This window comes from Triticum aestivum, chromosome 6D (assembly GCF_018294505.1).
Source record: "Triticum aestivum cultivar Chinese Spring chromosome 6D, IWGSC CS RefSeq v2.1, whole genome shotgun sequence".
In the NCBI taxonomy this organism is placed as follows: Eukaryota; Viridiplantae; Streptophyta; class Magnoliopsida; order Poales; family Poaceae; genus Triticum; species Triticum aestivum.
The window spans coordinates 10,690,515-10,711,541 of record NC_057811.1 but is presented as its reverse complement, the minus strand read 5'-3'; positions in this window follow the sequence as shown (position 1 = coordinate 10,711,541).

Genomic DNA, 21,027 nt, shown 5'->3' with positions numbered 1-21,027 from the left:
AAACCGAACCCATACAGCAGGCCGCACGCTTCCGCTCCGTTTTGGGCCGCCAGGAATAAAAGGCCAGCAAAAATTATTGTGCTGTTATGGGGAAACGAACACAAAACCTGTCTTCCACAACGTAACAACCAACCACCTGGTCTAGCTGGTCATTGTGCTAGATGGAAAGTTCTTTTTTAAATAATACCACCTCGCCTATTGAAATAAAATATCACCAGTTTTTATACGGCCAGGACTTGCTTGGAAAATCAAGGAGCCTCTCGAGAATCAAATGAGATGTGGTGCTGCATGCTGGGAGTAATTAAGCGGGATTTATGATAATTAAATTGCACTGATTCGATGAGAGAAAAAAATGCGGAGAGATACTCGTGTTGTTGCATGCTGTGCGCTAATTAAAGCGGGATTTGATTTGATGAGAGAAGAAAGAAGGAGGCTTGCCTGCATGATGGCCTTGGGGGGGGGGGGGGGGGGGGGGGTAATAAAGCGCTCTCCACAACAAGGAGCGCCGGCCGCCATGTACTCGCCGAAGTGCGCTACGATGTCAAAGTTGATCACCTGGCAGTTGTCCGAGTGTGGTCAAGCCTACCTGCCCGGTCGTAGGCCATGCCCCACCTGTCATAGTTTTTGACGACGCGTGCAGCCAACACGAGTGAGCTGAGAGCGGCAGTGTGCCCGATCCAAGGAACGCAAGAACCTCAGGAACGACAAGGTGGACACTTTGGAGCGCTCGATGCGCTCCCGCAGTTTGTTGCCCATGGGTTCCTCGGCGCCTTGCCGCCAGAGTCGCCCGTTCTGACGCTGTCCCAGCGCTACTACAGTACACCAATTGCTCCTGTGTCACTGTGATGGAGAGTCCATGATCCATCCACGTAGTAGGTTGTACGTACTACTTCTCCGTCTCTTCTTTTCTTCCGGCAACCTAATTAGCATATTGATGTGTACAGGAAAAAGTGAGAGAGGACAAAGAGAAGCGTAATGTGGGAAGAGGTTTGAGATGACGTACATGTGGGTCCATTGACATGCCCAGGATTATCCTTTTATCGGAGCGACAAACCAGCACTTAGCAGAAATCAACCGGGATAGTCCGGGATTAGAGGGGTCAATTTCAGGGTTTTTAAGTTTAAGGTTGATTCATACTAGGCATATGAATTCGAGGTTTATTTCAGACTTTTGAGTGATAAATCAGGCTGAGCAGCACGTGTTTGGGGCGAGCTATTAGATGGGCTAATTAAAGTAAGGATTGTGTAAGGCCGCATAGAGAATTAAACAGGTGGAGCTAATTAAAAACTGATTAATTGTGAGCTACCTCAAGAATTTAAACGAGTGACATGCTATTTAACTTTGCATGTTGCTTAATTAAAGATAGGATTGTAGACATTATCTGGATAAAAACATTTAAATGGAATTCCTTGGAATGTTGCGCTCCATCTTGTGAGTCCGTAACAAAGGTTACACCCCACAAAGAAACATACAAATGTGTCTGAGTGCACAGAGCTAGCAAGAAACACCCGCACCCCTTTTTTATTGTCTTCATCCGTATATGTAAATTAATGTGCACGCTTCTTCAAGATTTTGGCATGTGAATGCCACTAGCACTACTAGTGGCGCACCAGTTTTGCCTACTAATGATGCACTACTGGTGCGCCACTAGTACCACGCCACTAGTATTAAATACTAATGGTGCGCCATTAGTATAGACCAACATGCGCCATTAGTGTGCCTCCCAGGGGCGATATTTACACATGTGCTTTGCCATACTAATGGCGCACTGTGGGGTGATGCGCCATTAGTATCCTTTGGCATACTAATGGCGCACGTTGGGGTGATGCGCCATTAGTATGAATATTAGGGATTATTTTTTTTCTTTTCTGATATTTGCACAGGTTACAAAATATATTATTGGACAGAATATAGACAGCACCACACAGCAACAGCAGATTCATCGAATACAATAGAAGATTAGTCTCCGAATATAATTCATCATATTAGTCTCCGAATTTAAAAGACCGAATAAAGATAGAACATTACAAGTCTCGAGACCGCGAGTAGCGAGTTTGTCTTCACATTACAAGTCGATATCGATCATCTAAACTACCATCACATAGAAGAAGAGCTGCGGTCATCACGATGAGCATCATCGCGATGAAACTGGTCTTCATCCGGTTCCTCCAACGCTCCCTCCTCTCTCCCGCTAGATAGCGTGCGTATCTAGATTCCGCCTCCGCCCTAGTGGTGTACCCTTTGTAACTGTTACCGTTGAAACGGTGAACCTGTCTCCGACACTCCTCCCAGTCATCGTAGACTCCGGGAACCTTACCCTCGTACACGACATACGACGGCATCTCTATGCACTAGCCAAACAACAGACAATACATAAGCAATATATAAGTATGCAACAAAAGGATCGGAAGAGAAAAACAAGACATTAATAGCACGATTCATGGTCCTACTAATAAATAGCATCGATTACATCTAAGTTGAACGACTGTCCAAACCAAAGAGACATACAAGTTCATTAAAGTTTAATTACAACATGAGCTAATCGATGTTTCAGAACTACACATAGCATCACTACTTTCGACTCGACTCATGGGACCGGAGCGTGGATGAAGCCGCCGTCTGTCGTGATGGTCATGAAGTCGCGGGCGTTGTCAGCCTGCATTTGTAGCGTTGTGTCTATCTCACTGTTGGACGATTGATATTTGAGGTAGAACTGCCCCGAGGTACGAAGGACATCTTGATGGATGATTTCTGCAAACTCCGACTGGATGCGAAAGAATTCTTGTCGGATGTCCGCGTCCTGGATTGCCGCCAAGCTTGCGGCCCAATCTTTGAGATTATTTGGTAGCAGAAGGTGATTATGGTCCCGTACGATCGCCCGCATGTGATGGAGGGCGTAGTAGGCATCCTTCTGACCGCCAGGCGGCTGCTTGACGCAGGGGAACGTCGTATTGTGGGTGAACACGTGCCTGCCGTACCTACGAGCTGGCCTCTTAAAGGTGCCTCCAGATGCGGCGTAGCCGGGGAGAGCATCATCAAGAACTTTCTTGATATTTGTGTAGTCTATCTTGGAGTCACGGTCCGGGTCGAAATACGTGGCCATGGAATATTTCGGGCTTAAGAGGATGAGTGTGCAATGTGTGTCACTGCACAGAACACGGAATGTTAGAAAAAAAAGAACGATCGAAATCTAAGAAATCATATGTTACGGGGCGGTTAGGGGATGACTTACTCGGGAAAGTAAGGCACGAGGAAGTTATCCTTATCTGGGTTTGCCAGAATGACGCCTTCGAGGTGTGAACTCGCGACTTGCCGGTCCCCAGCGCTGCCCAAGATCTTGGCACGCATGTAGAAGGGGTCGACTATCACAATGTCCGGGGTCTTGTCTCTAATGATCCGCATCTCCATACTCAGCGAAAACAGCCGAACGAAGGTGTAGTGCAGCGGATGAAGGTTAAACATAGCAAAGATGTCATCAAACCGCAGGACGATCGTACCCCCGACGGCGCTATCCACAAAGCCCTTGCCCTCTGGCACCTTGGCCACGAAAACCGGGTATGCCACATCATTCTCTCTGAGACGCCGCTTCTCCAAAGAAAGAACACTGTCATGCAGACTCCGCATAGCACCGGTTGCAGCATTGAGCATATTTGTCGGTAGCATCGCCCTACCCGCCACATGCACCCTCCTCGAGATATCCTTAGGTGAAGGTGGCCCGTCCTGAGCACGGATCGTACTCGGTGCCGGCTGGCTCGCACCGGCGCCCTTGTTAGTCTTTCGTTTCCGTCCCTTCTTCCTGATCTGCTGTAATGGGATCGAGTTCTGCTCACAGACCGCCTTCTTGAGCGTGTTGGGGCTGATAATATTTCGCACCTCAGCTATCTGAGGCTCGGTGAAGGCGGCAGCTGGAGGCGTCTCCTGAGAACTGAACGCCAGACGACGCCTGTTGCAATTGGGTTTCTCCGCCGTACCAGCTAGATCGCGGTCGTCTTTTTCAGGGTTGGGTTCTTGAGAAGGAGGCCCGCAGAACTCGTCACCGTACCCATGTTCGGCAAAGTACTTATCGACGTTGGTAAATGTACCGTCGTTGTCGTCGTCCGGATCCTGTGCCATATGCATGTCCGGATCCTGTGCCATAGGGATGTCCGGCATGTCCGGTAGCGTTGCGGCGTTCTTGCCATGGCTTGGCGCTGGCACGACTGGCGGTCTTGTCTGTGGGGTGGTGTCCCCCGCCCCCAAACGAATCTGGCTCTTCGGCCAAAGCAGGGGCCAGCTTACGCAGGCGCTGAGGGTCATCACATCATCTTCGTCGGCCCCAGCGGGTCGAATCGGAGGTAACAACTCGTCGCAGCCTGGCAGCACCCGAACCAGTTCAACCCTATACAAGGTGGGTGGCATCGGATTACCGTGGAACACGCGGTTGCCCGGTTGAACGATTCTGCCCTTGGCGACATCGACCAACTCGCCGCCCACGAAGTGCAGGAGAGTGCAAGGAACGTCGGCGGCGCCCTGCGAAAACATGTAGGGCGTCAGGGATGCCCAGTCAAAGGCAAGGAGATGAAGTCATCGGCCGAGAGGCTTAGTTACCGTGATGCCGTCGAGCTCGGCTAATGTCGAGGCACCGCCAACGGCGGGCGTGCAACTGACGGAGGGGCCGCTTGCTGGCGAGGTGCCGGCCGGCGTACACCCGGGTGCATTAAGCTCCAATGCCCGTGCCGGCGCCGGAGACACGAATACCGCCTCCGCCGGAGACACCAATGGCGCCGTCTGCGCGTTGTGCGAGTTGCTGGCCGTGAAGCTGGGAACCGGGGGAGGCCCCTGTTGGCCGCCCGCAATCCACGTCGTCAGCCCCTGAATCAAGGTAGGCACCATGGCGGTGAGCGTCGTTCCCAGTTGTTGTTGCACTTGCTCTTGGACAATCTCCGGAATCCGCGCCACTTGTGCCTTGAGTTCTTGAACCTCGCGCGACTGGCTTTCCGAGCTGGTCTTTTTCTCCTTTCGCCCACCAGCGGTATAGTATGACGACCATTTTGTGGACAAGCCTTTGCCGGCCACACGACCAGCTGACGACGGCTTACTGAGCTTATCCTTGTTTTTCATTACGTTCAACGCCCTATTTAAAGGGGTGTCAAAAGGGGAGCTCTGAGACGACCCCGCGCTACTGCTTTCAGCCTCCTGCGGAAGGAATGTGAACCATTTAGAAATTTGGCTTCATTAATTAGAATGCAACCATATGGAGCTAATTACGCGGGGGTGTATTCCTTACCAGAACAAGCTCAAGCGCCCTGGTCTTCGGATCCGTGGTAAGCTCCTTTGTTACCGGGTCCTCCTTGTACCGGGCCCTGACAAAGTTCCTGGTCTGCTTGTCACGGAATTTCTCGAAGCGGGGCGGTAGGCCTTGCTCGGCACGCTCCGCGTCCTCCTTGTCCCATATAGGCTCCGCCACTCTGTAACCGCCGGGACCGAGTTGGTGGACCCCTAAGTTCAACTGCCGCATTTCTTTCCCCCACTGACTTGATTCGGAGGTTGCGCTGCTCTCGCACTTGATCTTGAACTCCTTGTAGTCATCTTCGCTGATCAAAGGATATTTCGCCTTGATCTTCTCATAACTATCACCTTTTTCAATCATTGCCTTCACCGTGCTTCTCCAAGTAGACAGGGCCGTGCTCATCCTCGTGAGGGCGGCACTGTTCACTTTATTCCCTGAGAGGCGTGTGTTTGCAAAGTCAGCGGGGAACTTGTATCGTTCGTGCAGCTTCGTGAAGAGGAGGCTGCGCAAATTCCCTCGGTCCTTATGCCTTAGGTTCTCGGTGTTGATCGAGACGGTGCTCCGGAGAATGCACCCGAGCTGAACCGAGTACCCCTTGACTACTTGTTTGGGCGCCGTTGGATGCCCGTCGGAGTTCACTTCAGTAAATTCCTCCTTGACGGTGCCGAGCACGCTCGGGCGCCGGTCCTTCCGTTGCCTCTTCGGTTGGCTGCCATCTGTGCGTGCGCCGCCATCATCAGTGGTGGCATCCTCGGCGGCACCATCAGTGGTGTCATCCCCGACGCCACTAGGGGTTGTGTAGTCAGGATCGGTGTCTTCCGCGGCGTCCTCATAGCGGTGAGGTTCTTCCTCCAGCTCCTGGGACAGCTCCCAGAATTGCTTGCCGCCCGAACCGCCGGCCTCATCGTTGTGGGCCATGTTTCGCTCTAAATAGGAAAAAAGTTTGGTCAAAAAGTTGGTTATTGTCAAGGAACAAGATCATGGTCTCATCATTTAGGGTTTGTCGACACCGAGGCATCCTAAAAGCTAAGCTTTTATCATTTAGGGTTTGTCGACGCCGAGGCACCCTAAAAGCCTAAGCGTACATCATTTAGGTTCTCATCGACACCGAGGCACCCTAAAAGCTAAGCTGGGAAGGAGAATTCTAAGTTGGGCCTAATCACTTGGCTCTATTGCCACCTATGGTTTAATGCAGCAAGAATAAAGGGGCAGTTGATCCTACTTAATTAAGTACTAAGACCCCGGCCCATGCATTAGTCACAAGTACCCCATATGTCCTATTTTTAGCAAAGTCATGCTAAAATTCACGGAAAATTTCAGCATGACCTTTGCTGAAAATAGGACATATGGAGTACCCGAATTTGCCGGAACGGAAGTTAATCGACATTCCAGCAAACTCAAGGGCCTCTCGGGGTACCTGCAAAATCATCACGACACGATGGTCGGAGACAAAACCCAGCAAACTAGCAAAGTTACTGACGTGTTTACAGAAATTGTTTTCTGTAAAAGATGATCATCATCTTTACAAGTCTTTCTCAATGGGATCACAAGTAATTCAGAGGCATCACAAGTAATTCAGAGCATCACAAGGCATTAGTAGTTCAGTACATGAACAAGTTTTACAAAGCACATCAATATGTACTGTATTTCATTGTGGAGTGATATACAGTATGTTACAGCAAAGAAACAGCTTAATCCATGCCTCAGCTTATCAACAGTCATTACTTGTCAAATACAGAAGAAGGAACAATTTATTTGTGACATAGTTACAAATGATGACAGAATAAAGCAACACCCTGCACTAGCCTAAAAACAAGTGAAGTTTCACCCATATAAGAACAAGTGAATTCTAGTCACATTGACACTCCTGGTTTTCTACAAACACCAAGTACTAGGGCACACAAAAGTTCTGAAATTTGTGTGCCTAACTGAATTAACTGAATTTTCAGTAACCGAATAAACTGAATTTTCAAAACTGCAAGAAGCCATTTAAAAAAATCCTCTCATCTCATATGAGGAGTGTTAATCCTAAGACTAATAGTTTGTTGTGCAGTACAGCTACAGTGATGCCCTGTCCATTTGTCCCTCCCCAACTAGATACTAGAGTAGCACTGTTGATGCCCTGTTCTTGCTGAACTTTATGACAGTATATACAACAACTTATCCTCTTAAGCCAAAACAACTTTGTAAAAGCCAGATGCAACTTGTTGAGCTAATTTTGTGCAGAACTCCTTGAGGAACTAACAGCAAGGAGTGGCTAGAACTACAAACAGTGGCTAGAACTGCAGATTTACAAATTAAAGGACACAAACTCAAGCAAGCTTCGTGAACAATACCCTGACAGAGACATAGGACAAGCAATGAATTTCTATAACTAGCAGAGATCATGTGCAGCTGCAGTGACTATCATTTGTATTCTTGTTGCTAAAACTTGCCAAGTTTATGTCTAGGTAAGGAGTAGAAAGAAGAGGAGCTCATTTGACAGTGCTGCCTTGATTCAAAGGAGCCTAAACTCCACAAATAGCAATTCATTTGTATTTGACATAAACAAGCCAATTCATTTGTATTCTCTTCTCTTCTCTCAATGCACCCCTCTCTCCACAAATTCAGAATCAACACTATAGTAGTAGCAGGTATCTTCTTGGCTTGTTGGCTTGTATGGAAGCTTGTGTTATTGCTTACTAAGGTACTGAACTGATCAGAACTTTAGAACAGTGAGCTTTACATACTAATTTCAGAGGGATTTGAACCTAATTTGACCTAAATTCGAGAGGGATTTGACCTAAACCTAGCAAAAGAGAGAAGAAGAGGGCATGGCCGGGAGGGAGGAGAGGAGGAAGAGAGGCAGAGGGAGGAGGGCAATGAAGATTACCTGACCACGATGAGGTGGTGGCCGGAGCGGAGACGACGGAGGGCGGAGACGGCGAGCTTGGGGGAGGCGGGGATAGACGGCGGGGAGGTCGCGAGGTGCTCGGGCCTCCTCTCCTGGTGGACGCGGGGGCGTCGTCGGGGACGAAGACGTCGACGCTGTGGATGTTGCCGCCGCGGGAGGCGATGCAGTCGGAGATCCGGGACGGTGAACTGCGCACGGAGGCCAGGGGAGTCAGTCAGGGGGAGGGGGCTTACGGGCGGAGGAGGACGGGCGGAGGAGGAGGGGGCTTACGGGCGGCGGCGTAGTAGGGGCGGCGGCGCAGTGGGTCGGGCAGTGGGTCGGAGAGATGTGAGATTGGGAGAGAAGGACGAACGCGAGATGGACAACACACACAAGGGGGAAGGTTAGTAATGGCGCACCATCTAGGGGTGCGCCATTAGTAACTTTTTTTTCTGATAGCAATGGCGCACCCCCCTCTGGTGCGCCATTAGTAACTTTTTTTTCTGATAGCAATGGCGCACCCTCCTCTGGTGCGCCATTAGTAACCTTTTTTTCATTATTTTTTGTTGCATCTAATAATTTGTTTTTTATCAAATTTATTATTTTCATGAGGACTAGAACAGAAGATATCATCAAATTTGTTTTTTTTGAAAATATCATCAAATTTGTTTTTTATTTTTAATTGAAGATATCATCAAATTTGTTATTTGAAAATATCATCAAATTTGTTATTTAAAAATATCATCAATATTTTTTTGGATTTTTAGTTGCATTCATTTGTGAATTGGTAAAACATTTATGAATATGAAAAAATATCATCAAAATTTCAAAAAATATTCATGAATTCAAAAAGTGCCCATGAAATTTAAAAATATTCATGAGTTCAAAAAATATTAACAAATTCAGACTACGATTACAATCGAGAAATGAAGGCTACAATTTAAATACAATCGATCTTAGCTAGCTATCTGTTCACAATCTTCTTGCCCTTATTTTTCGTAAATGGAGTTCTTCTCTTGAACGGACGTCCTTTAGGTAGGGTGGTCCTGCTTCTTCTTGTGGTGTATGCTGATACTTCATCGTCGTCGTCATGTTCCATCTTCGGGTCGCCGTACTTGTCGAAGTCTTGCTCATTGGCGACTCCATCCATTCCGATGATCTTCCTTTTGCCTCTCCTCACGACAACACGACTGGGCTTTGACGGGTCGGTAATGAAGAAGCATTGGTCCACTTGGGAAGCCAGTACCCATGGCTCATTTTTCGCGGTGACGTTCGCGCCTGCGGTCTTGGATTTGGCTTCGGGTATAACCATGGTGGTGAAATACCGGTCTTCTTTTATGACGCTCTTGGCCCATCTGACACGGAACATCGGGACCTTCTCTCCAGCGTAGCTCAGCTCCCAGATCTCCTCGATCCTTCCGTAGTATCTGTCCTTGTCGTTACCGGTGTAGGATTCCATCGTTACCCCGGAGTTCTGATAACCATCGCTCTTCATGTCCTTGTCCTCGGTGTAGAATGTGTAGCCGTTGATATCGTACGCCTCATACGTCATCAGGTTGTGCTCGGCGCCCTGTGACAAGGCGAATATGAGTTGTTCTTCCGCGGAAGAATCCTCATGTAAAGGGTACGACAGAAGCTTCTGCTTGAACCAACGCGTGAAACATGAGTTGTGCTCTTTGATTATATCTCCGTCCGTCCTCTGTTGGCCTCGGTCATTGTACGTCTTCTCAATAAAGGTTTTGTGCTCTACCACCCAAGGATCGACCACGTCTATGTGTTGTAGCGCGACTAGGTTTGCTCTTTCAAAGTCGGCGAGTCGACCCTCGAAGTCGACATGCATTTCGCGGCGACCCTCACGGTGACCCCATCCAGCGAGCCTGCCGAGGTGCCTGTTGACGGGCAGACCAACGGGGTTCTCGATGCCTAGATAATTCGTGCAGTAGGAGATGCACTCTTCGGTCAGAAAGCCCCTGGCTATGCTTCCCTCTGGACGTGACATGTTGCGAACGTATCCTTTGATGACACCATTCATCCTTTCGAACGGCATCATGCTGTGCAGGAACGTCGGCCCGAGTTGGATGATATCCTCCACGATATGGACCAGCAGATGCACCATAACGTCGAAGAATGCGGGCGGGAAGTACATCTCAAGCTCGCATAGTATCACCACGATCTCTTCCTGTAGCCTTCTGAGTTGCCTCACGCCAACCGACTTCCGAGAGATGACGTCGAAAAAGTTGCATAGGCCAAATAGCGTTTCACGGACGTGCGCGTCCATGATCCCACGGATTGCAACTGGAAGTATCTGCGTCATCAGCACGTGACAGTCGTGAGACTTCATCCCGCTGAACTTCTGCTTCGCTGAGTCTAGGTATCTGCTTATCTTCCCCGCGTAACCGTAAGGAAGTTTTACTCCTACGAGGCAGGTGAAAAACTGATCGATCTCCTCCTGACTTAGAGTGAAGCACGCGGGAGGGAAGTCATTTCCGGTCTTCTTGGCCTTTTTGCCTTTGCGACGACTTTCCGTGTCCTGCTTCGCCTCATCATCATCATCATTAGCGTGAAGCTCCTCCCTGATGCCCATTGATTTCAAGTCTGCCCTTGCTTTCGGCCCATCTTTGGTCCTCTCTGGCATGTTGAGCAGGGTACCAAGCAGACTCTCGCACACGTTCTTCGTGATATGCATGACATCAAGGCTGTGAGGCACACGGTGGATCTTCCAGTACGGCAAGTCCCAGAAAACAGACCTCGTTTTCCATACCTTCAGCAGCGGCTCTGGCGCCTTTCGCTTCTTTCCCGGCTCTGGCGCCTTTTGCTTCTTTCCCGGCAGTGGGCAATCTTTCCAATTTTTCAACAGCTCGTCTATTTCCTCGCCGCTCCTCGTACGCGGGCGTCTTCGGGGTTCGGTTTCACCATCGAACAGATCCTTGCGTTTCCTCCACGGGTCATCGTCGCGAAGCCACCTTCGATGTCCCATGAACACGGTTTTCGAAGACCCGGGATCTCTATCTAGCTGGCGATACGTTGTGTCATCCATGCACCTGACGCATCCAGAAAATCCGTGGACCACCTGCCCCGCGAGATATCCGTAACCGAGATAGTCGTGCACCGTCGTGAGCAGTGCGGCTCTCATAGGGAAATATTCTTTCTCTGCGGCGTCCCACGTATTGGCTGGCGTTTTCCACAGCGTGTCTAGCTCCTCTTTCAGCAGCCCCAGATACAGATTGATGTCGTTCCCTGGTTGTTTCGGCCCTTCAATTAGCATACTCATGTGAATGTACTTCCTCTTCATGCACAACCAGGGGGGAAGGTTGTACATCCACACAAACACAGGCCAGGTGCTATGTGTGCTTCTCTGGCTGCCAAACGGATTGACTCCATCGGTGCTCGCGCCCAGCACGATGTTCCTTGGATCCTTCCCAAATTCTGGGTGTTCGAAGTTCAACGCTTGCCACTGGCTCCCATCCTTAGGGTGACTCAGCATCTTGTCTTTTTTATTTATCTCCGGATCATTTGCGTCATCTTCTCGCTTCTTCTCCTCCCTATCCGCGTGCCAACGCAGGAGCTTTGCTACCTTAGGGTCCGCGAAATACCGCTGCAGACGAGGAGTGATCGGAAAGTACCACACCACTTTTCGAGGAGCTTTCTTCCTCTTCTTGTATCGAGTGACGCCGCACACCGGACATATGGTAGACTCCGCGTGCTCGTCCCGATAAATGATGCAATTGTTCATGCACACATGGTATTTCACGTGCGGTAAATCCAGAGGACACACGATTTTCTTCGCCTCCTCGAAACTGGTCGGGCACTTGTTCCCCTTGGGAAGACGTTCGTGCCAGAATGACATGTTCTCGTCGAAGCATGCGTCGGTCATTTTGTGTTTTACCTTCATCTCCAGAGCCATGAGCGTTACTTTCAGGCGGGTATCCTCGGGCCTGCATCCTTCATACAATGGAGTAACCGCGTCTATCTCCAGTTGATCCAGCTTGGCTTTCTCTCGGGCGGCAGCTCTTGCGTTATCCGTCTGCTTGAGAAGCAGCTCTTGAATATGAGGGTCCTGCACCCAGCCCATCGATGGTCCATCGTCGTCTGCTCCGCCGGCATCTTCATCTTCATGATCATGCCCTTCGTCTGCTCCGGCATCTTCCTCATCATCATGTCCGGCATCTTCTACATGATGACTGTGTACAGCATCACCGTCGTGATCATGTCCTGGAGATTCTTCGTCTTCTCGCCCGCCCGAGCCGCGGTGGTTGTCTTGCTGCCCTTCCTCATTTCTTGCCCGGCCCCCATGGACGACTTCATAGTCATCTTCATCACCTTGCCACCGATAGCCATCCATGAAACCACGCAAGAGCAGGTGGTCCCGCACCTGCCCGGAATCCGGGTCCGCAATAAGGCTCTTCAGCTTGCATCTTCGACACGGACATCTTATCTCCGTCTCGTTCTTTTGAAGCATCTCGGCCTTCGCGGAGCTCAAAAACCTATTCACGATGCCTTCGGTCATCGTGCGGACCATGGTCGCCTGCGGGGTAGAGCAAAACGATATTTTAGAACCAAGAAAAAATTTGGCATGACTTTCCCTAAAAATAGGACCAAAAAGAATGCATAGTGCCAAAATTCTCGCCGAAACGGAAATGAATCAACATTCCGGCAAAATATTGGCAACTATCGCATTTCAAATACCGGTACCTGCAAACACAAACATATATGCAACACCACAAACATATGCAACACCACAAACATACATAGATCTAGCTAGGCCATAAAAAGTGCATGTGCACGTTGTTGGAGGGAGAACAACATAAAGATAGCTTCCCCCTTACTTACCTATCAAAAAAAGGTAATTTAACCACTTAATTTGGATGAATTTATGGTGCAAATGAGGTGAGGAGGAGGAGGCAGCCGAGACAAGCTTGGAGGAGGAGGTGGAGAGAATGAAGTGGGGAAAGTGAGTGGGTAGGTGTGGCTGTCCAAAATATCTAGCTGGTCCCAGGTTACTAATGGCGCACCACCTACAAATGCGCCATTAGTAACCCTGGTTACTAATGGCGCACCTGCTGGTGGTGCGCCATTAGTAGTTTCGCAAAAATAATAATAAAAATATACACTAATGGCGCACCAGGGCACAGTGCGCCATTACTAGTTTAAACTAGTAATGGCGCACTATACACTGGTGCGCCATTAGTAGTTTTGCAAAAAAAAATATATATACAGTAGTGGCGCACCATGAGGCTGGTGCGCCATTACTAGTTAGAACTAGTAATGGTGCACTGTGCCCTGGTGCGCCATTAGTATGTTTGGAAAAATAAAAAAAATTGTTACTAGTGGCGCACCGTGTGTCTGGTGCGCCATTAGTGTCTTTCACACTAATGGCGCACCAGCACATGGTGCGCCACTGCTATATAGTAGTGGCGCACCACATGTCTGGTGCGCCATTAGTGGCCATTTCATCTATAGCCCTTTTCCTAGTAGTGTAGATGCCACAGTTTGAATGTTGTGATATTCAACATTTTGGTTGACAGGACAACTGGCGTGTTCTTCATAGTGAATCCGATGCTATGAGTATTGTGCTTGCACATGACGCAAAAAGAAATTCTCCCGTTGCAACGCATGGGCATTTGTGCTAGTTAATTTTAATGCATGTTCATGACTGTTGTCGCTCTCTAGTTGGTCGCTTCCCAGTCTTTTGCTAGCCTTCACTTGTACTAAGCGGGAATACTACTTGTGCATCCAATCCCTTAAACCCCAAAGTTATTCCACATGAGTCCACTATACCTTCCTATATGCGGTATCTACATGCCGTTCCAAGTAAATTTGTATGTGCCAGCTCTAAACCTTCAAATGAAATTCTGTTTTGTATGCTCGAATAGCTCATGTATCAACTAGGGATGTCCGTAGCTTCCATGCTAGGCGGGTTATTCTCAAGAGGAGTGGACTCCGCTCCTCACTCACGAGAAAATGGCTGGTCACCGGGATGCCCAGTCCCATGCTTTATGCAAATCAAATCAAAATAATTGCAAACTAAACTCCCCCAGGACTGTTGTTAGTTGGAGGCACTCGTTGTTTCGAGCAAGCCATGGATTGATGCTTGTTGGTGGAGGGGGAGTATAAACTTTACCATTCTGTTTGGGAACCGCCTATAATGTGTGTAGCATGGAAGATATCGCCATCTCTTGGTTGTTATGTTGACAATGAAAGTATGCCGCTCAAAATATTATTTATGCCTGCTTTAAAATCGAGCTCTGGCACCTCTACAAATCTCTGCTTCCCTCTGCGAAGGGCCTATCTATTTACTTTTATGTTGAGTCATCACCCTCTTATTAAAAAGCACCAGCTGGAGAGTGCTGCTGTCATTTGCATCCATTACTATTAATTTATATTGGGTATGACTATGAATGTATCTCTTTTACCATGAATTACAATGTTTAGTCAGTCCTTGATCTTTAAAGGTGCTCTACATTTATGTTTTGCGGTCTCAGAAAGGGCTAGCGAGATACCATCTTTTTAAATCATATCATGATTTTTTTGAGAAAGTGTTGTCATCCGAGATTTATTATTATTGCTCGCTAGTTAATGATGTCATTGATATGAGTAAACATGAGACCTAAAGGTTATTGTGAATATGGTTAGTCATAATCTTTGCTAAAAACTTGAATGCTGGCTTTACATATTTACAACAACAAGAGCAAACCGAGTTTGTAAAAGTTTTTCTTTATCACTTTCAGTTTGTCAACTGAATTGCTTGAGGACAAGCAAAGGTTTAAGCTTGGGGGAGTTGATACGTCTCCGTCGTATCTACTTTTCCAAACACTTTTGCCCTTGTTTGGACTCTAACTTGCATGATTTGAATGGAACTAATCCGGACTGACGCTGTTTTCAGCAGACTTTCCATGGTGTTATTTATGTGTAGAAACAAAAGTTCTCAGAATGACCTGAAACTCCACGGAACATATTTTTGGAAAATATTAAAAATACTGGAAGAAGAATCCACGTCAGGGGGGCCTCCACCTGTCCACGAGGGTGGAGGGCGCGCCTGCCCCCCTGGGCGCGCCCCCCTACCTCGTGGGCCCCCTGACGCTCCATCGACCACAACTCCAACTCCATATATTCGTGTTCGGGGAGAAAAAAACCAGAGAGAAAGATTCATCGCATTTTACGATACGAAGCCGCCGCCAAGCCCTAAACTCTCTCGGGAGGGCTGATCTGGAGTCCGTTCGGGGCTCCGGAGAGGGGAATCCGTCGCCATCGTCATCATCAACCGTCCTCCATCACCAAGTTCATGATGCTCACCTCCGTGCGTGAGTAATTCCATTGTAGGCTTGCTGGACGGCGATGGGTTGGATGAGATTTATCATGTAATCGAGTTAGTTTTGTTAGGGTTTGATCCCTAGTATCCACTATGTTCTGAGATTGATGTTGCTATGACTTTGCTATGCTTAATGCTTGTCACTAGGGCCCGTGTGCCATGATTTCAGATCTGAACCTATTGTGTTTTCATGAATATATGTGAGTTCTTGATCCTATCTTGCAAGTCTATAGTCACCTACTATATGTTATGATCCGGCAACCCCGAAGTGACAATAATCGGGACCACTCCCGGTGATGACCGTAGTTTGAGGAGTTCATGTATTCACTAAGTGTTAATGCTTTGGTCCGGTACTCTATTAAAAGGAGGCCTTAATATCCCTTAGTTTCCGTTAGGACACCGCTGCCACGGGATGGTAGGACAAAAGATGTCATGCACGTTCTTTTCCATAAGCACGTATGACTATATTCGGAATACATGCCTACATTACATTGATGAATTGGAGCTAGTTCTGTGTCACCCTATGTTATGACTGTTACATGATGAACCGCATCCGGCATAATTCTCCATCACCGATCCAATGCCTACGAGTTTTTCACATATTGCTCTTCGCTTATTTACTTTTTCGTTGCTACTGTTACAATCACTACAAACCCAAAAATATTACTTTTGCTACCGTTACCGTTACTTCCATATTACTTTGCTACTAAATACTTTTCTTCAGATACTAAGTTATCCAGGTGTGGTTGAATTGACAACTCAACTGCTAATACTTGAGAATATTCTTTGGCTCCCCTTGTGTCGAATCAATAAATTTGGGTTGAATACTCTACCCTCGAAAACTGTTGCGATCCCCTATACTTGTGGGTTATCATATATGAAATAAGTGATTGCCTACTTTCAAATTCATAACATGTGATTTTTAAATTAGGGATTAATTAGATTAATTATGGATTAAATAGGGATTACACTGCACACGGTTTGCGAAAGTGAAACGTCTGCGATATAGGTGGAGATCAGAAACCTTTCTAGGATCCACTACGTGTGCGATCAATCTCCACTGCACACACGACTTTATCCTGAAAACTATTTGCGTTAGGCCACCTTGCGCAAACGTTTATCACATAAAAAGTGTGTGTGATGGACAGTCTTTGCCCACAGTTTCTTTCTACGCACCGTGTGTGATGCATTCAATAACGCAAACGATAAAATTATTAATATCGTGTGCAATGGCAATGCTATCACAAACAATTTAACGGGAAAAATTGTGTGTGATGTACCTGTGAACGGAAACGTTTTCCTTGGAGCGACTGTGTGGGATGTACATACGAACGGAAACGTTTAGCGGGGACTGACTGTGTGGGATGTACTTGCGATCGGAAACAATTTCTCCATATAATTGTATTTTTTTAGCTGTACTGTACGTATTACCGTATTTGATCGCTCGTCGGTCGCACACGACCTTGTTTTGCCGAACGTGTGTGCCAGGAGGGCATATCCCCGACGGTTTCTGGGTCGTGTGGGAAGGACCCCCCTATCGCCCACACTCACTTGGCGATGGTTCCAGATGTTGTCGTGGAAAGGGGTTTTAAACCGTTTGTTTAGGACCGACGCGCACCAGTGTGCCAAGAGATGTAGAGTTGATAATGATAGTACCACTTTCTTGTGGCACTGCCACTTAGGTCATATTGGTGTAAAGCGCATGAAGAAACTCCATGCTGATGGACTTTTGGAGTCACTTGATTTTGAATCACTTGACACATGTGAACCATGCCTTGTGGGCAAGATGACTAAGACCCCGTTTTCCGGAACAATGGAACGGGCAAATGACTTGTTGGAAATCATACATACTGATGTGTGCGGTCCGATGAGCATTGACGCGCGCGGTGGATATCATTACTTTCTCACCTTCATCGATGACTTGAGTAGATACGGGTATATTTACTTGATGAAGCATAAGTCTGAAACGTTTGAAAAGTTCAAGCAATTTCAGAGTGAAGTTGAGAATGTCCGTAACAAGAAGATTAAATTACTACGATCCAATTGAGGGGGAGAATATCTAAGTTATGAGTTTGGCAATCACTTAAGACAATGTGGAATTGTTTCACAATTGACGCCGCCTGGAACACCACAGCGTAATGGTGTGTCCGAACATCGTAATCGTACCTTATTGGATATGATGCGTTCTATAATGTCTCTTGCCAATCTCCCACTATCGTTTTGGGGTTATGCTTTAGAGACAGCTGCATTCACTTTAAATAGAGCACCATCTAAGTCTGTGGCGATGACACCGTATGAACTGTGGTTTGGCAAGAAACCTAAGTTGTCGTTTCTTAAGGTTTGGGGCTGCGATGCTTATGTTAGAAGGCTTCAGCCGGAAAAGCTCGAACCCAAAGCGGACAAATGCGTCTTCATAGGATACCCAAAAGAGACGGTTGGGTATACCTTCTATCTCAGATCCAAAGGCAAAGTGTTTGTCGCTAAGAACGGGTCCTTTCTCGAGAAAGAGTTTCTCTCGAAAGAATTGAGTGGGAGGAAGATAGAACTTGATGAGGTTGTTGAACCTTTACTTCAACCAGAGAGTAGTACAGCACAGAAATATGTTTCTGTGGCACCTACGCCAGTTGAAGAGGAAGCTAATGATGATGATCATGAAGCTTCGTATCAAGTTACTATCGAACCTCGTAGGTCGACAAGGGTACGTACAGCTCCTGAGTGATGCGGTAACCCTGTCTTAGAGGTCATGTTGTTGGACAACAACAACGATGAACCTACGAGCTATGGAGAAGCGATGGTGGGCCCGGATTCCGACAAATGGTTAAAGCCCATGAAATTCGATATGGGGTCCATGTATGAAAACAAAGTGTGGACTTTGGAAGTATTACCTGAAGGGCGAAAGGCCATTCAGAATAAATGGATCTTCAAGAAGAAGACGGACGTAGACGGTAATATCACCGTCTATGAAGCTCGACTTGTAGCAAAGGGGTTTTCACAAGTTCAAGTAGTTGACTATGATGAGACTTTCTCGCCCGTAGCGATGCTTAAGTCCGTCAGAATCATGTTGACAATAGCTGCATTTTTCGATTATGAAATCTAACAGATGGATGTCAAAACAGCGTTCCTTAACGGTTTCCTTAAGGAAGAGCTGTATATGATGCAACCGGAAGGTTTTGTCGATCCAGAGAATGCTGACAAAGTGTGCAAGCTCCAGCAATCCATTTATGGGCTGGTGCAAGCATCTCGGAGTTGGAATATTCGCTTTGATGAGGTGATCAAAGCATTTGGGTTTATACAAGTTTATGGAGAAGCTTGTATTTACAAGTAAGGAGTGGGAGCTCTATAGCGTTTCTGGTGTTATATGTGGATGACATATTGCTGATTGGAAACAATATATAACTTTTGGAAAATGTGAGGGAATATTTGAACAAGAGTTTTTCAATGAAGGACCTAGGAGAAGCTGCTTTCATATTAGGCATCAAGATCTATAGAGATAGATCGAGACGCTTAATAGCACTTTCACAAAGCACCTACCTTGATAAGATTTTGAAGAAGTTCAAAATGGATCAGTCCAAGAAGGGGTTCTTGCCTGTTTTGCAAGGTGTGAAGTTGAGTCAGACTCAATGCCCAGCGACTACAGAGGATAGAGAAAAGATGAGTGTCATCCCCTATGCTTCTGCCATAGGCTCTATCATGTATGCGATGCTGTGCACAAGACCGGATGTCAGCCTTGCCATAAGTATCGCCGGAACGTTTCAAAGTAATCCAGGAGTGGATCACTGGACATCCGTGAAGAATATCCTTAAGTACCAAAAAAGGACTAAGGAAATGTTTCTCGTTTATGGAGGTGATCAGGAGCTCGTCGTAAAGGGTTATGTTGATGCAAGCTTTGACACTGATACGGATGACTCTAAGTCTCAAACCGGATACGTATATGTTCTGAACGGTGGAGCGGTAAGCTGGTGCAGTTCCAAGCAGAGCGTGGTTGCTGATTCTACATGTGAAGCAGAGTACATAGCTGCCTCAGAGGCAGCGAAGGAAGGTGTCTGGATGAAGCAGTTCATGACAGATCTTGGAGTTGTGCATGGTGCACTGGACCCAATGACTCTGTTCTGTGACAACACTGGTGCCATTGCTCTAGCGAAGGAACCAAGGTTTCACAAGAGGACTAGACACATAAAGCGATGCTTCAATTCCATCCGCGATTATGTCAAGGAGGAAGACATAAACATTTGCAAGATACATACCGATCTGAATGTTGCATATCCGTTGACTAAACCTCTTCCACGGGCAAATCATGATCAACACCAGAACTCAATGGGTGTTAGATTGATTACCATGTAATGCTAGATTATTGACTCTAGTGCAAGTGGGAGACTATTGGAAATATGCCCTATAGGCAATAATAAAGTGGTTATTATTATATTTCCTTGTTAATGATAATCGTTTATTATACATGCTAATACATGTGTGGGTACATAGACAACAACATGTCCCTAGTGAGCCTCTACCGGACTAGCTCGTTGATCAAAGATGGCTATGGTTTCCTAGTCATAGACATGAGTTGTCATTTGATGACGCGATCACATCATTAGGAGAATGATGTGATGGACAAGACCCAAACTATGATCATAGCATATGATCGTGTCAAGTTTATTGCTATCGTTTTGTGCATGTCAAGTATATGTTCCTATGACCATGAGATCATGCAACTCACTGACACCGGAGGAGTACCTTGTGTGTACCAAACATCGCAACATAACTGGGTGACTATAAAGGTGCTCTACAGGTATCTCCGAGGGTGTCTGTTGAGTTGGCATGGATCAAGACTGGGATTTGTCACTCCGTATGACAGAGACGTATCTCAAGGCCCACTCGGTAATACAGTATCACAATGAGCTTGCAAGCAATGTGACTAATGAGGTAGCCACGAGATCTTGTATTATGGAACGAGTAAAGAGACTTGACGGTAACGAGATTGAACTAGGTATGGAGATACCGACGATCGAATCTCGGGCAAGTAACATACCGGTAGAGAAAGGGAACTACATACGGGATTAGCTGAATCCTTGACATCAAGGTTCGACCGATAAGATCTTCGTAAAATATGTGGGACCAGTATGGGCATCCAGGTCCCGCTACTAGCTATTGACCATAGAGGTGTCTCGGTCATGTCTACATAGTTCTCGAACCCGCAGGGTCTACACACTTAACGTTTGGTGACGATATAAGTATAGTTGAGTCATTACGGTGGTTACCGAAGGTTGTTCGGACTCCCGGATGAGATCCCGGACGTAACGAGTGCTGGCAGCTAGAACTGCGTTGGTATTTCCCCGGAGAGGATGGGATGATGTAGCACAGCGACGGTAGAGTATTTCCCTCAGTTATGAAACCAAGGTATCGAACCAGTAGGAGAACCAAGCAACACAACGTAAACAGCACCTGCACACAAATAACAACACCTCGCAACCCGACGTGTTAAAGGCGTTGTCAATCCCTTTCGGGTAATGGCGCCAGAAATTGGCAAGCTGACGTGAGATAAATTGTAGTAGATTGCTAGATCGAACGCCAAATAAAATA